Genomic DNA, 21,355 nt, shown 5'->3' on the forward strand with positions numbered 1-21,355 from the left:
TTTGTAGAGTCCATATTGGATTGCATGCTGTCTTGGGGAGGGGAAGGAGAAGGAGGGGGAGAAAATTTAAAACGTGTGGAAGTAAATGTTGAAAACTAAAAAGAAATAACTTATTGAAAAAATAAAGTGCTCTAGAAATGTGGCCTATAATAATATTAATTTTTTTTGGATTAGTCCTATCATTTCACTGATATAGGGTATAAGTATAATTATTTTCAATCAGCTAATATTATTAAGCAAGTAAAACATGGGCTGACAAATAGCACTTGAAGCCAAAGGCTTGATCTTCACAATAACCCTGTGAGAGGAGTTGCTGTTGTTATAATACCTGCTTTACAAATGAGGACACTGAAGCTGAGGGAGGTTAAGTGACTTGTCCTGGCCCATACAACTAGTGTCTGAGACATGATTTGAACTGAAGTTACCCTGACTCCAAGGCCAACACTCAATCTACTCTGCCACTTAGTTGTCCCTACTATCTGTACCTATTGTACTATGAGCCTGTGCTGGAGATACAAATACAAAAGTGACAGAGTCTCTATCTTTCATGAGTTTACATTCTGCTAGGGAGATCCAGAATGCCCCTAGGCACTGCATGTATCAGGGAGCTATTACTAGGTTATTAATTTACCTTTACCAGAAGACAAACCTTGGCGAAATAAGTTCCCTTATCTTTGATCTTCTTCAATTCTTTCATAGGATCTCCCTTTCACCTAGGCTTACCTTGTCCCTAAATCAAACCAGACTTAACCACCAGTAGTGTCCCTCACTGAAAACTGGACTAGGCATTTTCTCTATATCTAGCCCTCCCTCAAACAAAGCATACTTCTTATTTTTGGGCACACCAGAGTCTTGACCTACATGATAAAATTGAGGCTAACCCATCATCATGGGAAAAAATATCTTTTTGTTTGTCTCCTCTTCCCTCCTGCCTGCTTGGGTCTTTCCAACACATATAGTATTAACTTGACTCACAGAAGCTATATAATTTCCATATATTTCAATTCAATCTACCCTACAGAAAATTCTAAGAAAAATAAAAAGGCAACAGTAATCATCAAACAGGTAATCAGACTGTACCAAATATTTATTGATTGATGTACAGAGAACCTGTCTTCCAGAATTTTCCTGGGAGGGTGGGGGTGAGAGTGGGTGGAGAGATGCATCTTGCTCTTAATCAGCTAGCTGCTGGTCAGAAATTGTGCGGCCATTGAATTAATGAACTTAGTACTTTTCAGCATCAGTAAGCGAGAAGATTTGCCTCTCCTGAACTTGGAGTGGGATAAGGCACTGACATCTTTGGAACCTCTGAAACAATAGTGACATTGTGAAAAGTGACTCATGCTAAACCCATTTGTCATTTTAAAGTGTGATTCTTTGTATACTCTCCATGCTATACTATGGTGTACTATCGTTTACTATAATATACCATATCATACTAGACCATATAATATACTATGCTACACAGGTTGTTGTTGTTTGTCTTCCGTGCTCATAAAAGAACAAGGTGCAGTGTGTTCGATTGTGGCTCATCAGCCCAACGTGAGCTTGCAAGGTTCTACCACGGGTAGGGCACAAATAGTCCCTTTAAACATTTGGGATGGAGATGTCTTTAAATTTGCCCATCTTGTGTTTCTTTTGAGCTCCTGTGATTCTGCTTTGCTCATAGAGCATAGAACCTTCTTTGGCGCGGGCATGCCAAACTGGGCAGTCCTGTGCCAGTGTCTCAAATGTTTCACAATGGATTCCAAAGTTCTTCAGAGAGACCTTGAGGGAGTGCTCCTCTTGCTTCTTCTTACCTCTGTGTGAGTGCCTACTTGTGTGAGTTTTCCATAAAATAGTCTAGATAAAATAGGTAAATGTATCTTTTGTGTTCAGACTGTGTGGCCAGCCCACTGGAGCTGCACTCTCTGCAGTAGAGTTGGAATGTCTGGCAGTTCAGCTTGAGAGAGGATCTCAGTGTCTGGTGTTTATCTTACCAGTTAATCATCAGACTCTTAAGACAATTCAAAAGGAGGCAATTCAATTTTCTAGCAACAGTGATAGACTAAGCTCTTTGAAGTTCGCATATGTTAGAAAGCATTATAAAAATGAATTTGTGGTTACCTACCCATCCTAATTTCTTGTGAATGGATCATAAGAACTTAAATCTAGACATGAAAGGAATTCTGGCTTCCATCTAGCCTAACTCATTTTGACATATGAGGACACTGAAACCTAGCAGTTATGTGACTTGCCTGAGGACACACACATAGTAATTGACAGAGACAGGATTTGAATTCAGGTGACTGGCACCATATGAAAAGCACATCTTTGTTTGTGGGTGAGGGGAAGCAAGGAATAGAAAGGTAGTAAAGAAATTTGAAAGACCATTTTGGATGTAGTAAGACTAGATTGATTTAACATAAGGTATAGTCAGCTAGGTGGCGCAGTGGATAGAACACTGGGCTTGGAGTCAGGAAGACTCTGTGAGTTCAAATCTGGCTTTGGACCTTTCCAAGCTGTGTGACCCTGGGCAAGTCACTTAACTCTGTTGGCCTCAGTTTCCTCATTTGTAAAATAAGCTGGAGAAGGAAATGGCAAACCATTCTGGTATCTTTGCCAAGAAAATCCCAAAACGGGGCACCACTGAACAACAACAAGAAACAAACAAAAAACATCTAACAGGGCACCAATATATTCAACCTGGAAATTGTTCCATCTGATTTTATTATTTTGTATCTTGCTTTCAAGGCATGTGGACACTGAAGATTTAACACTAAAAAGCATTTACATAATGCTTTAAGGTTTATAAAGCACTTTTCTTATAGTATTTTTTTCAATCCTAACAACAACCTTGTGAAATAGGTGATATATTGATTTCCATTTTGGGGGTGAGGAAACTGAGGCTAAGAGATGTTCAATGACTTTGCCAGAAAAACATAGTTAGGAAGTATCTGAGGCAGGATTTGAACCCCAAGCCTAGCTCTCTATCTACTACACTACGCAGCTGACTCTCCTGGTTCTAATCCTGCCTGGGACGCTTTTGAGATGTGGTCATGGGCAAGTCACTTAGTCTCGGGGGTTAGACTGGATGGCATCTAAGGTCCCTTCTTGCCTGTAAAGGCCTGGGCATAATACGGTGACGAAAGGTTGAGGATAACCATTGTCCCATCTTTTATAAACTGTCCTGGAGGAAATGTGGCAGGCCTTTAGATGGGAAAAGATTCTAATAAGTGATACTGCTCCTGAGGGATAATGTAAATAACGGAAAGCCTGGTACTTTATCATACAATGAACTATTTTATTTAAATGTGAAACAGTTTTAGCAAAGACACATTATGACACTATCCCTGTGTATATAAACACATTTATTTTGCCCAAACACATGTTGCAAGTTATAAACATTCCCCAGTCCAAAGACTGGCTGATTATTATCAAGCAAGAGACTCTTGCTGATTACTTTGAAGGAATTATAGGCAGTTTGGGGCAAAAGAAAGCACATTGGATTTGGAATCAGATGACCTGGGTTTTCATCCTGGCTTTGCCATGTCACCTGTGTGACCCTGGGCAAGTCATTCATCTTCTCTGGGCTACAGTTTCCCCATCCATAAGAAAAGAAGCATTTGGACTGAGAGATCTTGGAGGTCCTTTCTAGTTCTAAATCTGCAGTCCTATGATTGCATATTTTTAAAAAATACATAAAAAGCAAAAGAAAAATCATATGTACTTGGCAGGGAGTATTTTTTCCAAATAATGCAAACCCATCCTAAGATGATATACAACTCTTAAATAACTCATATTTCTATAGTGCATAAAGGTTTACAGGGTGCTTTCCATGCAGCATACCAGCATTACACTTTTTCCCCCTCCTTGAGCACTGTGGTTTGGCCAAATTGTCCTTACTGTTCCTCAAATTTTCTACCTCTATGCTGGAATACTTTCCCTCTTCATCCTCAATCTCTCAGAATCTATAGTTTCCATCAAGGCTCAGCTCAGGTTCAACTTTCTATGTGAGGATTTTTCCTTATCTCCTACCTACTAGTATTCACCTTCTCAAGTCACCTCGTAGCTACTTTTATATACATATCTATGATCATATTGTCTCCCCCTCACAGCTAGACTGTAAGTCTTTTCACATTGCCAGTGCCTAGCACAAAGCCTGGCATATGGCAGGAGTTTTAAAACTACTTATTGATCAACTGATTGACTTAGGTGTATGGTGCAAATGTTATTATCTCCATTTTGCTAGTGATAAAACCTAGTCTCAGAAGAGTACGGAGATTTAATTTCTGTCTCGCAGCTGTTAAGTGTTGATTTCAGATCCAAGTTTAGTTCTTTTGACTCCAGTTATGACTATTCTTTTCATAATAATGTTGTTTTTCTATCTTTTGACTGGCATAGAGCTATGCTATTCTGACCAGACCATTGCCTTGTGACTCCAAACCCTTGTGACAGGGTTCTATAGGGCAGAATGTAGGGCTAATAGAGACAGAAGCTATATGGAATCATAAAGAAGACATGAGTAGAAAGAAATTTTAAGTTTTGACTCTGTTATTCTAAGGGCTTTCAGTGGGGGTGGGGGTGGGTTTCCGTTTCCACATGTGGTTTGACTTCTGCCTCAATTGGTAGTATTTCTTGGATCTAGCTGGCATCATGGGACTCACCAGTCATGGCTATGCCTATGGTTACGATGATGGTAAACAATAAAGCTGGATTCTAGTCATCTGCCTCTTACTCAGTGGCTGCAGTGTCTTTGGTCATGTTGCTAGTTAGTTGCAATTCTTATAGGTGTAATGCTTCTGACTCCATACCTGGTGCTCTTGCTACTTCTTACTCTCATGGCCTGTAGTACTTATCGTCTAGGGCAATTTCCCTACCCCTGGTCTACGGTATGCCTCTCTCTTTTATTGTTTCTTTCTACAACTAGATTGCAAGTCTTTGAGGGTGGATACCATATCATATATCTTTTTTGGGGGGCAGAGCTTGTTTTAAACTGCATAGGTTTCACCATCAAATCTGTTAAATACACTTATCTTTTAAAAACTTTGGCCAAAATAAGAAATGATATTCAAAGAGATTTGGGAACGGTATATTAAAATTTTGTACCTTATATTTTGTATACTTGCAATTAATACAAAGTATGTCATGCCCATCCCCCAGCCCATAACCCCTTGCATGATTTGTCAGTCTGTCTCTCTTATGTCTTGCTCACTGTAACGTATCTTTAACATCAGAAGACCTAGGTTCCCTGAGAAAGAGCACCACTATGTCCTAAACTTTCTCAGTGTTAGCTGAGGCAGTTGGTGGCACAGTCCTAGAGTCAGGAAGACCCACGTTCAAGTCAGCCCTTAGATATTTGCTAGCTGTATGATGCTAGGCAAGTCACTTAATTTCCATTTGCTTTAGTTTTTTCAACTGTACAAATGAGGATAATAATAACCCCTAGCTCACATTGTTATGAGGATCAATGAAATGATATTTCTAAAAGTGTTTAGTTCAATGACTGGCAGAGTAGGGCTATATGAATCCTTAATTCCTTCCTCCCCTTGAGAAGGCCCTCCCCTTGAGAAGGAATGCATTCTAAACTCTCTCAGTCCTAGAGGTAATCCTGTTATAGTGTTATATGTTATTCCTACTAACCACTTTGTGTGATTCTCATGCACCCCAAACCAGCCACTCACAATGATGACATCACTAGATCTTTTTTCCCCCAAGAATTAATGATTTCTTTTTATTCCAACCCTTGCCTGTACAAATACACTACCTGGTGACTACTATGAAATTATTATACAAGCCCCAAATTTCCTTCTTGGGTCATATGTCATTGCCATTTCCACCCATTTTGGCAGTTAATCTGATACTGCCTTGCATCAATTTAATGGTTTTTATGCAAGTATTGCATTATATCTTAAGAGTGCTTAAATATGTCCTAAAGCTAATGGGTAGGGCTCACTGTTTTAGAAAGACAATATCATTACATACTCTAATGTATAAAAAGTCTCCTGCTTCTTTCTCCCTGGCCAGCTGGGAGGTATCAAGCATAGCTACAATATGTAGAACTTTGGGGGAGAGAAAACTTCAATTCACATGCAGCATCTCCAACTGGAAGAGAGTATTGCTAGGAGTCCCAGCCCTGTAGGTATGCCCAACTATGCCCCAGTGGCTTCCCAGGGTCTGAATCATTCTCCATGAACTAGCAAAAAATCTGCTCAAATGCTCCATAGTAGAAGCCAGTCTAATAACTGCAAGAGTCATTTCTCTTCTTCCTCCTTAGAGCTTCTCACTTCTCACCACAACAGCATGCCACAAATGGAATCACAAAGCAGCTCAGCCTTACTTGGTACCATGCTTTTGATAGCTGCTGCTGACATATAATCTCATGGCCATAACTAGATTATATCCTCCCTGGGGACAAGATCTTGTCACATGACATTTCTCATAGTGCCTGACACAATGCTATGATTATGGTTGGCACTTAGCAAATACATGTTCAGTTGCTAGGAACTGAGATATATTTCACTGAAATTAAACTTTAAGCATAATCATAAGACACTGGTTAATTAATTTTGTTTGTTTTTTTTGGGTTCTGGCGAATGTTCCCAAGAAGTCATTTCACTGGTCATGTCTAAATATTCTTTTCCTTTATACTCAAAAACGATTAAAAATAATAATTAATATTTGAGAGCACTTGAAAGTTTACAAAGCATTTTACATATACTGTCCCGTATGATCTGCATAATAACATTGTCGGGCAGGTGCCATTATTGTCTCCATTTTACAAATGAGGAAACTGAGGCTGAGTGACTACATGATTTGCCTAGCTTTACTGTATCCGAGTCAGGTCTCTCCTTGGCTCTCCTGATTCCAAGTTCAACACTTTATCTACTTCACTGCCTAGCAGCCACTCCTCCTCTCTTCTCTCTAGGCTCCTCCTAGAAGATGATGCTTCATTCCTTTCATACGGTGTTTCTAGACAACAGTAGATCTTAAACATAATAATAAAGCAAAAGCACGAATAATCAATGTATTACAATCAATGCATGAAATCTGATTTATACTCTCACTTCAGCGTTCTCAGTATCTGGTGAGGAGAGCAGGTAGACACAGAAACTTGGCAGGGTGGAACACGAATGAGGAAAGTCCTTGTGTTTGGGCTAAGTCACAACTCCAGACCGGAGGCCTTGATGTCATTGGTCCATTCAAGAATACAAAGCTATTTCTCTAATAATGGCCCTATTCCTGGTCCTCATTGATCTCTGGCAGGAAAATTTTTTTCTGCTTTCAAATTGATGAAGCCCTGATGAGTTCTTTTCTCTCTAAATGACCCTTAAAAGGATGCCAAGAGACTGTACTTTTGTACTGGCTAGCTATTCCCTTTGAGCTAGAGATCTTCAAATCCCCGCTGGCTGGCCTGCCTCTCTTCCTGGACAACAACAATAAGAAGCCCAACAACTGCAACAATACTTCTAGGTTAATAAAGAACTCTCCATATGCTATTTCATTTTATCCTCCCAACAACATTGGGAGGTAAGTGCTATTATTATCCCCACTTTACAGATGAAAAAAAAGGAGGCAAAGAAAGTTTAAGTGACTTGTCCAGGGTTACACAGCTAGGAAGAATCTATGGCATGATTCGAATTCGCTTTTCTTGGCTTCAGGTCTGGTGCTTTATCTGTCCACTGCACCAAACCCAGTTAGCTTTTTACTCACCAAGATTCTGCATCACCTAGTACACTGCCAGCCAGTACAGTAGCAAATCACCTGCAAAGCCTGTATTCCTCTTTTCTCCTTTTCCTTCTGAAACCAGAGAGGGCAGTAGAGAGCAACAGGCAGCTTTGAGAGGCTTCACATCTCTCCCATTGTAGAAGGCACAAGAGGGTAATTCATCAATCTAATGAGCTGCAGCCTTTATCTAGACAATCAGGAAACTAGTAGCTGATGTCCATCGACTCTCCTTTTGGCAATTTCTTCACCACCCCTGGTAGGTTCTTCTCTACTCTCAGGTGTTTGACACAGAAACTTTTGATACCCAGTAACTCACATTTTGGTTATGTGTATTTATTTCTTATCTAGTTATAAAACCAGCAAGGATTATTAAATTATCCCATAGTCTCAGAAAATTTACTTGACTTATCAATTTTCCAAGTTTTAACCTCTTAATACTTAAAAAGTTTTATGCAAATGAGCTTGTTAGTTCTCAAATTCTCCTCTCAGTAGTCTATGTCTCTGAAAATGGTGTTTCTTCACACTTACATTTTAAGCATTTTTAAAGTAAATAAAAGTTCTGTATAGTCAGTTAGAACAAGACCTGGAGCTAACCATGGCTCAGATCATGAGCTTCTTATTGCAAAATTCAGACTTAAATCGAAGATAGTAGGAAAAAACTTGAAACTATATACGTATGACCTAAATAATGTCCCTTATGAATATAAAGTGGAGGCAATGAATAGATTTGAGGGATTAGATCTGGTAGAGTGCCTGAAGAACTGTGGACAGAGGTTTGCAATATTGTATAGAAGGCAACAATAAAATGCATTCCAAAGAAAAAGAGGAGCAAGAAAGTGAAATGACTGATGAAGTTTTACAAAATAGCTCAGGAAGGTAGGTAAGGGAAAGGAAAAGGAAAAAGGGAATGATGTACCCAAAAGAATACAGAATTCCAGAGAATAACAAGGAGAGATAAGAAGGTTTTTTTTCAACGAGCAATACAAAGAAATAGAAGAAAACAGTAGAATGGGAAAGACAATATTTTTCTTCAAGAAAATTAGAGATATCAAGGGAAAGTTTCATGCAAAAAATGGTTATGATAAAATACAAAAAAAATTAACAGAAGTAGAAGAAATTAAAAAGAGGTGGCAAGAATACATGAAAGAACTATACAAGAAAGATCTTAACATCACCAGTAACTATGATGGTATGGCCAAATATCCTGGAGAATGAAGTGTAGTGGGCCTTAGGAAGCATTTCTAACAATAAGGTTGGTGAAGGTGATGGAATTCCAGCTGAGCTATTTAACCCTGAAAGATGATGCTGTTAAACTCAATATGCCAGCAAATTTGGAAAACGCAAATGAATTGGAAAAGATCTATTTATGTCCCAATCCTAAAGAAGGACAATGCCAAGGAATGTTCAAATTACTGAACAATTACACTCATTTCACATGTGAACAAGGTTATGCTGAAGATTCTGCAAGCTAGAGTTCAGCAATGTATGAACTGAAAATTACCAGAAGAGCAGGTTGGTTTTCAAAGAGGCAGAGGAACTAGAGATCAAATTGCCAACCTTTGTTGGATTATGGGGAAAGCAAGAGAGTTCTAGAAAAACGTCTACTTCTGTTTCATTGACTACACTAGAGCTGTTGACTGTGTGGGTCACAACTAAATGTGGCAAGTCCTCAAAGAGAGGGGAATACCAGATCATCTTACTTGTCTCCTGAGAAACTTTTATGCAGGTCAAGTTAGAACTGAACAACAGAAGATGGTGGCTGGAAAGCAGGGACTTGAATGAGCTCTCCCCCAGATCCCTCCAAACACCTATAAAAATGGCTCTGAACAAATTCTAGAGCTGCAGAACCCATGAAATATCAGAGAGAAGTAGGGCTCCAGCCCAGGAAAGCCTGGATTATTGTAGGTAAGGGTCTATTGCACGGAGATGGGAGCAGAATGGAACAGAGCCCAGCGTGAGCCGCACCAGGACCAACCAGACCGGAAGCCAGGTGGAACAGGCCACAGGGCCCTGAATCATTGAGCTGTGGCAGTTACCAGACTTCTCAACCCACAAATACCAAAGACAACAGAGAAGGTTAGAACAGAGTGAAAGGGGTCTGCGGTCCGCCCCAGCCCTGGGGGCGCAGAAGTGGTACAGCTTCCAGGTGCAGTTGTAGTTGCTTTGAGTCCCAGGCTCACCAGGTGGGAGGAATTAATCAGCAGATCAGAGCAGGAGTGCAGAGCCTGCTTGGATCCGAGTCATGGTCTGGGTTGGCAGTTCTTGGGGGAGGAGGCATGATGGTGTGGCAGAACTTACTGTGTAGAAGTAGCTCTGAAAACAGCAGCACAAGGCCCCTAAAGCTTGGGACAAAGTACTCTCTACTTTACAAGCAGTCACACCCTGATGAAAAGCTCAAGGGTCAAGTGATTGGCTGGGAACATGAACAGGCAGTGAAAACGGACTCATATTCGGAATCAGAATTTAGAATCTTTTTTTGGTGACAAAGAAGACTAAAACATACAGCCAGAAGAAGTCAATAAAGTCAAAGAGCCTACATTAAAAGCTTCCAAGAAAAATATGAATTGGTCTCAGGTCATGGAAGAGCTCAAAAAGGATTTGGAAAAGCAAGTAAGAGAAGTAGAGGAAAAATTGGGAAGAGAAATGAGAGTGATACAAGGAAATCATGAAAAGCAAGTCAATGACTTGCTAAAGGAGACCCAGAAAAATACTGAAAAAAATAACACCTTAAAAAATAGACTAACTCAAATGTAAAAGAGCTCCAAAAAGCCAATGAGGAGAAGAATGCCTTGAAAGGCAGAATTAGCCAAGTGGAAAAGGAGGTCCAAAAGATCACTGAAGGAAATACTAGCTTAAAAATTGAATTGGAGCAAATGGAAGCTAGTGACTTTATGAGAAATCAAGATATTATAAAACAGAACCAAGGAATGAAAAAATGGAAGACAATGTGAAATATCTCACTGGGAAAACCACTGACCTGGAGAATAGATCCGGGAGAGGTAATTTAAAAATTATTGGACTACCTGAAAGCCATGATCAAAAAAAGAGCCTAGATACCATCTTTCAAGAAATTATCAAGGAGAACTGCCCTGATATTCTAGAGCCAGAGGGTAAAATAGAAATTGAAAGAATCCACAGATCACCTCCTCAAAAAGATCCCAAAAAGAAAACTCCTGGGAATATTGTTGCCAAATTCCAGAGTTACAAGGTCAAGGAGAAAATACTGCAAGCAGCCAGAAAGAAACAATTTGAGTATTGTGGAAACACAATCTAGATAACACAAGATCTAGCAGCTTCTACATTAAGGGATTGAAGTGTTGGAATATGATATTTTGGAGGTCAATGGAGCTAGGATTAAAACCAAGAATCACCTACCCAGCCAGGCTGAGTATCATGCTCCAAGGCAAAATATGGATTTTCAATAAAATAGAGGGCTTTCAAGCTTTCTCAGTGAAAAGACCAGAGCTGAATAGAAAATTTGACTTTGAAACACAAGAATCAAGAGAAGCATGAAAAGGTAAACAAGAAAGAGAAATCATAAGGGACTAACTAAAGTTGAACTGTGTTGCTTACATTCCTACATGGAAAGATGATGTGTGTAGTTCACAAGACCTCAGTATTAGGGTAGCTGGAGGGAATACACACACACACACACACACACACACACACACATGTAGACAGAGTGCACAGGATGAGTTGAATATGAAGGGATGATATCTAAAAAAATAGAATCAAATTAAGGGATGAGAGAGGAATATATTGAGAGAGAGAGAAAGGGAGAGATATAATGGGGTAAATTATCTCTCCTAAAAGTGGCAAGAAAAAGCAGTTCTGTAGGAAGGGAAGAGGGGGCAGGTGAGGGGGAATGTGTGACTTGAGGAGGGAAAACCATACACACTCAGTGTGTATCTTACCCCACATGAAAGTAGGGGGAAGGGGATAAAAAGGGTAACAATGGAAGGGAGGGCAGATAGGGGGAAGAAGCAATCAAAAGCTAACACTTTTGAAAAGGGACAGGGTCAAAGGAGAAAATTCAATAAAGGGGGATAAGAGGGAGGGAAATATAGTTAGTCTTTCACAACATGATTATTTATGGGAGTAGTTTGCATAATGATACATCTGTGGCCTGTGTTGAATTGCTTGCCTTCTTAGGGAGAGTGGGTGGGGAGGAAGGAGGGGAGAGAATTTGGAACTCAAAGTTTTAAAAGCAGATGCTCAAAAAATAGGTTGTTTTTGCATGCAATGGGGAAATAAGATATACAGGCAGTGGGGCATAGAAATCTATCTTGTCTTACAAGAAAGTAAAGGGAAAAGGGATGGAGTGGGGAGTGGAAGGCGGGGTGATAGAAGGGAGGGCTGACTGGGGAACAGGGCAATCGGAATATTGGAGTGGGGAAGAGGGTAGAAATGGGGAGAAAATTTGTAACTCAAATCTTGTGGAAAACAATGCTGAAAACTAAAAAATATCAAATAAAAAAGACTTTAAAGAACCAAACAACTAGAACAAGTTAGAACTGAATGTGGAACAACTGATTGGTTTAAGATTGGAAAAGGTTGTATATGGTTCGCCTTATTTATTTAACTTATATGCAGAGTACGACGTATGAAATGCCAGACTGGATGAATCAAAAGCTGGAATTAAGGTTGATGGGAGAAATAGCAACAATCTTAGATATGTAGACAATACCCCTCTGATGGTGAAGAGGAATTAAGAAGCCTCTTTATCAAGGTGAAAGAGAAGAGTATAAAAGTTGGCTTGAAGCTTAACAGCAAAAACCCCCTAAGATCTTGACAACTGGTCCTATTACTTCCTGGCAAACAGGGAGAAGAATTGGAATCAGCATCTGATTTTATATTCTTGGGCTCAAAAATCACTGTAGATGGTGACCACAGCCATGAAATTAAAAGACGCTTGCTCCTTGGAAGGAAAGCTGTGGTGAATCTGGACAGCATACTAAAAAGCACAGATAACATCTTGCCAACAAATGTCTGTATAGTTCAAAGCTATGGTTTTTCCAGTAGCAATGCATGGTTGTGAGAGTTGGACTATAAGGAAAGCTGAGTGCTGCAGAATTGATGCTTTTGAATTGTGGTACTGGAGAGGACTTTTGAGAGTCCTTTGGACAGCAAGGAGATCAAATCAGTCGATACTTAAAGAAATTAATTCAGGCTATTCACTGGAAGGTCAAATACTGAAACAAAAGCTTAAGTACTTTGACCATATAATGAGAAGATGGGACTCACTGGAAAAGACCCTGATGTTGGGAAAGATTGAAGGCAAAAGAAAAAGACGATGGCAGAGGATGAGATGGATGGATATTATTGTTGAAACAATGAGCATGAACTTGGACAGACTCTGGGATATAGTGGAGAATAGAAGGGTCTGGCATGCTATAGTCCATGGGGTCACGAGGAGTTGGACGTGATTGAAAGATAGAACAACAACAAAAATAAAACGTCTTTTTTGCCCTCTTTTAGCAACTAAACTGAACACACGTACATGAGTCATTTACTTTACATCCTTTACAAAGTGATCTAAGCCTTTTAAATTTATACTAAAGTACATTTTCTTCCCCTTTTGGGAAACAAACTGCTATTTCTTTACACATGGATTTTTAGCAGTTTTGGGGGTATGGAGCAAGGGATTGCTAAGTGCCTAAGCACTGTATAAAGCAGTCTTGCAAGTGAAATTCAGCAAAGGTAGACTGAGGCACATTTTCCTGAGCAATATAAAATTTTATTGTTAGGGGCATGACCTGCTAGTAAAATGGATCAGTGGCTTGTCTAGATTTAATCAAAGACCCCTGAGATGGTGACGGAGTTCTTTTTTATAAGATTAGAATAAAGAACAGAAGAGGCTAAGTGGGGAAATAATACAATTGGTTATAGGGTTGGTGATATCATGGGGTTGATAACAACGTGATTGGTTACATAGTTGAGGCATGGGGAACAATATGATTGGTTGGAAGTTGGGAACGAGGGACTAGCAACAACTCTCTCCTTCCCTCCTGTAGGTAAGAAGTGTTCATTGTTTGACTCCACCTTTGAGGTTAAAGATAGTGAGCCAGACCTATCTGGACAGTAAACCAGGTATCCTTAAAGTATGGTTTGGTGGTGGATGGCTACTTGACCAGATTCCCTGGTGTCCACTTGCATTTTTCAAGAATAGCAGATTTCCTTGAGGCAAGAATAGAATAGTGAGAAAAGAAAACTGGATTTCTAAAATTAACTCATTATGGACCATTACAGATATTATCTCATTTGATCTTCATAACAACTGCCATTTTACAATTCAGGAAACTGAGGCAAACAGAGGTTAAGTGACTTGTCCAGAATCACACAGAAATAAGTGTCAGGGGCCAGTTTTGAACTTGGGTCTTCCTGACTTTAGACCCAGCGCTCTAACCTAACCTCCAAACTGTTCACTTATGAAAGATTTATTCTTCCCCAGTTAATTTATTATTATTATTTTTCCTGCCCATTTCAGCAGCCAAACTGCAGACAAACAGTGTGGCAAAGTGGAAAGAGATCTTTGTATTCTGCAATGCTGCTTGTGGCTTTGGCTTCTGGAAGACCTGTGGTCAAGTCTTACCTTGTGCATATTCATGAACAAGTCACTTAACTCCTCAGTGAGTCCAGGCAACTCTCCAAGACAACAAGTTACTGGAAAGTTGCTGATTTGCATCAGAGGCAGGAATTTCCACAATTAGGAACTCCCAGCACAGATTCTGAAATCAACAGTATGGACTGCCCCCCCCTTTCCACCCCCTCTCAAATAAAGGCAAATCAAGTTTCATGTGTTACTAAAGGTACTCAAAGACTGTGAGGACAAGGGATTTCAGTTTGCCAAGCCTCCACCAGATGCACAAATATCTTGTGTCATCCCTCGTTGTCCTACTTCCTTATCTCTTTTCCACCATCTTTTCCGGCTTTCTTGATTACTGATAAAAGATATTGAACCCTAGTTAGACTGCCATGCACATACCCTCCAAACCCAGCTCCCTAAGACAGCCAACCCCAGAAAGGAGTCAGGTCAGAAAGGTATGATTAGGCTAAGACATTTCTCTGATGACCCCTCTTTGGTTTTCATCCTCCCTGCCATTTGCCCTGGTTGTTTATGGGTCCATCCTTGTGGTTACTCTAAATTGTCATTGCCAACAGGTCAGTGTGTTTGTTGTATCTCTTCTCTTTCCTCTAACTCTTGGTGATATCAGTTCTCATAGACTTTGTGCTCACAGTGGGAAATTGGATCCAGAGCTGAACCAACCAACCAAACAACTGAGAGCTTTCATTAAGTGCTTACTATATGCCAGGCACTGTGCTAAGCACTGAAAATACAAAGAAAGTACAAAAATCACCCCTGTCCTCAAGGATCTTACATTCTAATGGGAGAGATAAACTATAGATCAGTGGTATATGATCTGGTAACCCCTAGAGGCCCTTAAATCCTTTTGGAGGGTGTGTGAGGACAAACTTTTCATAATAATACCAAGATGTTATTTGCCTATTAAATTACTCCTCCCTTTTCCAACTATATATCTGTGTGAGGCTGGATTTTCCTTCATATGTTTCAACAAATACAACATCCCAACTGTTTGAATACAGAAACAGATATAAGAATCCAGCTGTCTTCTATTAAGCCAGACATTAAAGAGATTTGCAAAAATATGTAAAACAATGCCATTCCTCATTAGTTTTTTGTTTTTGAAAATTTAGTTGTTTTTCATAAAATATGTCATTTTATTGCTATTTAAATGAAGTTTGCTATTTTAAAAGAATGGCTATTTTAATAACTTTTAATTTCTAAAATGATATATATATATACATATATATACATACATATATATATATATATATATATATATATATATATATATATATATATATATGGGGTGCTCAATTGTTTTTAATATTGAAACCAAAAAGTTTGAGAACCATTGCTGGAGACACATAGGTACATATAAGAGGCATACAAAGTAGATGGAAAGTAACCTTATAGGGAAAGGCATAGCTAGGGGACTGGGAAAGGCATCCTGCAAATGAAGATGATTTTCATCCTATAATTGGCAAACAGGACACAGATTTTTTATTTTGAACTTGAGTAACTGGGTAAGGAGACTAATAAAGAGCCAACCCCATACAACAATAGCTCATTTAAACAATAGTTCATTTTTCTCATTCCTGATAAATCAAATGTTTACCTCCCTTGGTCTCTCCTTTATTTACATTTGATAAAAATCTGTATTGCATAGGTTCTATTTATAGCCTTCAAAATCCTGACAAAGTTAATTTCAAACAGTCAAATAATTCCATTTAGAATCCTGACAAGCCACCAGTGGACTGATCTACACCAATCTCCATGCATTCCTTTCTTGAACAAAAACACATTCTGTTTCATGTACATTTCATGGCTGGCTGGTAAGAAAATCTTGGTTTTTGCAAATTGTTCCTGATGACTGCAAGAAACTTCCTTGGTTTCTCTTCTTGAAGGAGCCCGAGAAACTTTTTTATTGTTTTTATGGATTCCTTGAGAGCTTTAGGCAGTGAACAGCAGTCATTAAAACTAATTATTTGCTCATAATTGGGTAGGCAGCAGTACAATGGCTTTTGGGTAACAGAGAGAAACCTAGTTCAATATGGTTATTATGCTCTCTTCTTCTGCTGTTAGGAATTAAAGAGAAATTGATGGCCAATATTACATTTGTCTCATCGCTACCCTTTTAAGAATGTTCAACAGGAACGAATTCCTAAGGCAGGCAAGAGATGTGGCAAGTCTTTAAGTAAAAATGCTGGTGGCAAACACATCAACACTAGAAGAATCTCAAGATAAAGAAAGATCTTCAGTGATGATATTCTGTATGCAGAAAGCCTAATGAACTATTAGGAATGGGCAATTTCAAAAAGGATATATTTGGATAAGTAGACATGATTTAGTTCTTCTCCCCCCACCCCCTTACCCTGACCTCTTGGGTATGCAAACTGGGCTAGAAATTTCTCAGGGGCCAGCTCTCTTATGATATTTCTGGCATTTCCTGTTTCTGATGAGGATGGAAATATTCTGGGCATGCTCTTTCTCGGGGCATTTTAGCCCTTCTACTTCCACTACCTTTAAGATCCAGGATAGAAAAGAAGAAAAAAAGAAAGGGGAAAAACAACTCTCATACTCCCACTCTGGCTACTTGAACCTTTCATTTCAGCTTGCTCTAAGGAACTGATAGACTGTGGAGGTAGGTCAGATACATAGATCTATAGCCATATGTCTGAATTTTCCCTCTTATCCCATTGACATGGGCATGACTATGGTCTGATAGGTTGCCTGAAGCAGGAGGGAGGAAGACACGGATGCAAATGGAGCTAGATATTTTTTTTGAAGACTGAAGGTCTTCAGCATCCACAGCTGTTTGTGACAGTACTAAAGGGAAGTAGGAGATGCTTTGCAATTGTCATTGAAAACTCTTGGCCAGAACTTTTCCAGGTTGTGGGCTACTTGATGTGCCTGCCCACAGTCACATCTCTTTGAGCAGAAATTTTCATACTCATCTGGTTGATGTTTGTCTTGTTTCAGGGAGGTATTACCCACTTTAAAGAGAAACAGGAAAAAAAAACACATTTGTAGTCTCAAAGGTCACAGTCCCCTTTCTGTTCCATCCCTTCTAGCTCACGCTCCAGATTCTTGTTGTGTCAACAGATAGGCATAATTGGGCCATAAACTCTGGGTTTCTTGTCAAGGGATGGGGGCCACAATAATAACTCACATTTCTATAGTTCTGTGGTTTATCTACTGCACAAAGCACTTGTTTGCTGGCTTTATGATCTTTGGTTTACAGATGAGGGAAAATTTAAAGTACTTGCCTCAAGTTCAGACAGAATATCAAAGTTGGGACTGAAACTCAGGGCTTCTCAGTCCAAGACAATTTCTTTTCTCACTGTATCCCACTCTATGATAGGAATTCCTAGCCAATGGGTTCTATTTCAATAAACAGCAACACTAGTTTCAAATTGTGCTTTATAGCAGAGGAAGGTAAACTAGAAGCATATTAGTTAGTCAGTAAGATTTATTAAGGACTGGGCTAAGTGCTGGGCATGCAGAGAAAGGCAAAAGATAGTTCCTGCTCTCAGGGAGGTCATAGTATAATGGGGGAAGGCAACATTTAAGCGGTCACATACAAACAAGGTATAGACAGGGTAAATTGCAGAAAATCAGCAGAGAGAAGGTACAAGGGTTAGGTGTGACCAGGAAAGGCTTCTTGTTGAAGACAGAATTTTCTCCAGTCCTAAATTTAGAACCCAGAGGAGTCAGGAGGTGGAGATGCGGAAAGAGAGCATCTTCAGGTATGGGTTCAGGTACCAGAGAAAATGCCTGGAGAATGGAGATATAATGTCTTATGTGAGGAATAGAAAGGAGGCCAGTGTCAGGAGAATAGGGTGTCAGAAGACTGGAAAATTGGGGTGGGAATGCTTTAAATGCAAAACACGAATTTTGTATTTGATCCTGGAGATGAGAGGGAACCCCTGGAGTTTATTGAATAGGGGAGGTGACATGGTCAGATCCGTACTTTAGGAAGATTAATTTGACAGTTGAGTGGAGGTTGGACTGGAGTGGGTAGAGACTCGAGACATGAAAATAAACCAGCAGGCTGGTGCAGTAGTCCAGGTATATGAGGGTGGCTGCAGTGCTAGAGAAGAGAAGGGGGATCATAAGCGATATTATGAAGGTAAAATTGACAAGCCTTCACGAGAGGTTGGATATAGGGGCAAGGAGAAAGAGAGAGAGTGAGGAATCATGGATGACACCTAGATGGTAAGCCTGGGTGATTGGGACAATGGTGATCCCCTTAGCAGTGGTAGGGGACTTCAGAAGGGGAGGAGGTTTTTGGGGAAAGATAATTAGTTTAATTCTGCAAATGTTGAGTTTCAGATATCTTAAGAGTTAAGATGCTACAAATCTAGAGGTCTCAATTGCATAGCAATGATAATTGAAATTTTTGAAGCCGATGAGATCACCAAATGAAATAGCGTAGAGGAAAAAAGAGAAGAGGGCCAAGGACACCCAAATTTAGCAGCTATGGCCAATTCAAAGATGCAATGAGGAGATGGAGGAGTGGTCCAATAGGTAACAAAAGAATCAAGAGAGAGTGGTGTCATGACAACCTAGAGAGAAGATGGTATCAAAGAGAAGAGAGTGATCTACATCATGAAAGGCTGCAGAGAAGTCAAGAAAGATGAGCATTGATAAAAGGCCATTGGATTTGGCTATTAAGAGATCCTTAGTAATTTTGGGCAGAACAGCTTTGGTCGAAAGACAGAAGCTAGATTGTAGAGTGATAAAAGAGAGTAAGAAGAAAACATGTAAGGCGCTTATTGCAGAGAGACTCATCAAGGAGTTTAGTTACAAAAAAAGAGAAGAAATATGGGATGAAAACTAATGAAGACAAACTGATCAAATGTGGACTTTTCGAGGATGGAGGTGCCATGGGTCCATTTGAGAGTAATAGGGAAATAACTTACAGACAAGAAGAGACTGGGGCAGTTAGATGATACCATGGACAGAGCACTGACTCGGCAGTCAGGAGGATCTGCCCAGCCTCAGACACTCACTAGCTGTGTGACTAGGCAAGTCACTTAACCCCAATTGCCTCCCCACTCCCCATCCTCCCCCCAAAAGAGAAAAAAGACTGAAGATAAATGAGAGGCTAGGAATGATGGAGGGGAAAATCTGCTGGAGAAGACAGAATGGAAAAGGATTAATCGTGTATGTAGAGGTATTTTCCTTGATAAGAAGAAGGGCCATCTCATCTTGTGAAACAGGGTAAAGGAAGAGATAGTGGCAAAAGGAATCTTGAGGTAAGAGCTCTTGGCAAATAACCTTGATTTTATTTTTCAGTAAAAATGGCAATTTCTCAGTTAGCTTTAAAACAAATAAACAAACTTGGGGAAGGCAAGATTGGGTGAGAGCTAGAAAATGATAGAAGAAAGGCAGTTGTCTATCAGGATCTATAATGATTTCTCCTGTTAAAAATATGTCCCCTTTCTAGTACAATTCTTGATTCAGACACAATCATGTCATTGTATCCTGGAGATGACTGTATTTTTTCAAAGGCCACGCTAGTGGAGTTCAATCTCTGGCTTGTCCTTCCAATCAATCAAACACTGAGCATTTTTAAAAGGCTTGATTAAAGTCCCTGTCCTCAAGAAGCTTACATGAGAGGTTGCATACACATATATTGACACATATAAGATAAATATAAAGTGTATGGTAGCTAACTTACCTTAGAGTAAATTGTTTTAGTGACGTGGGCTCCTTTGCCAATCTGGGGAAGCCTGTGGGCCAGTAGTCAGAATAACGTTTTTAAATGCATAAAATAAGACACAGGATTACAAAGGAAACTGATTGTATTGAAATGTAATTATCAAAATATTAAAAAAAAACACAAGTTCATGCCCTCCAGGTTAAGTTCCCCTGCCTTAGAGGAAAGGTGCTAGATGGAAAGAAGTAGGAAACATTTTTCAGAATAGCTTTGATCGCAGGCCCAGTATGGACTGTATGTATGTCTATTGTCCTAAAAACAGCTTAGCTATATTCAGAAAAGATGCTCATCAATAGATTGGCCTCCAGAGTAATGAATTAAAATTTTTTTCTTTTAAATAATATTTTTTTCAATTACATATAAAGACAATATTTAACATTCATTTTTATATAAAATTTTGAGTTCCAAATCTTCTACCTCCCTAAGCAATTTGATATAGGGGACATATACATATATATAATGTATATTATATATATATATATATATATGCCATCATGTAGAACATTTCCATATTAGTTATGTTGTGAAAAAAGAAACAGAACAAAACAAAAAAATGGAAAAAAAGTGAAAACAATATGCTCAAATATGTATTCAGACTCCATCAATTCTTTCTCAGAATATGGATAGCATTTTCCATCATGAGTCTTTTGCACTTTTCTTGGATCATTGTATTGCTGAGAAGAGCTAGGTCAATCAAGGCTGATCATCAAACAATGTTGCTGTTACTGTGTACAGTGTTCTCCTGGTTCTGCTCAATTTACTTTGCGTCAGCTCATGAATGTTCTTTCCAGGTTTTTTCTGAAATCAGCCTGCCTCATCATTCCTTACAATAGTATTCTATTACATTCATACACCACAACTTATTCAGCCATTCCCCAATTGATTGGTACCCCCTCCATTTCCAATTCTGGCAATGAATTTTTTTTAATGAATTTCAAATAGAATCAGAGGATGTGGGTTCAAATCCTACCTTTGACACTTAGTACTGGTAATGGTAGGTGAGAAGGTTAACCTCTCTCAGTCTTTGTTTTCTCATCTGTAAGATGAGAGGGATGCACCCAGTGGCCTCTGAGGTCCCTCCCAACTGTAGGTCTATGACCCCTTATGCTCCATCACAACTCACCTCAAATGCCAGCTTCCTCATGAAGCCTTTTCTGTTCCTCCTGGCTGCTAGTATTCTTCTACCTCCAATTTCCCTGCCCCCATAAAGATGCATTTATTTTGTAGATGGAGGCACATGGCCTTGGGAGTAGAGAGCTGACCTGAATCCAGAAGAACTGGTTTCAAGGCCTGCTCCTGCCTTACAGTGGCTGTGTGATCCTGTTCAAGTCACTTATTTC

The sequence above is a fragment of the Trichosurus vulpecula genome, chromosome 6 (assembly GCF_011100635.1).
Source record: "Trichosurus vulpecula isolate mTriVul1 chromosome 6, mTriVul1.pri, whole genome shotgun sequence".
Taxonomy (NCBI): Eukaryota; Metazoa; Chordata; class Mammalia; order Diprotodontia; family Phalangeridae; genus Trichosurus; species Trichosurus vulpecula.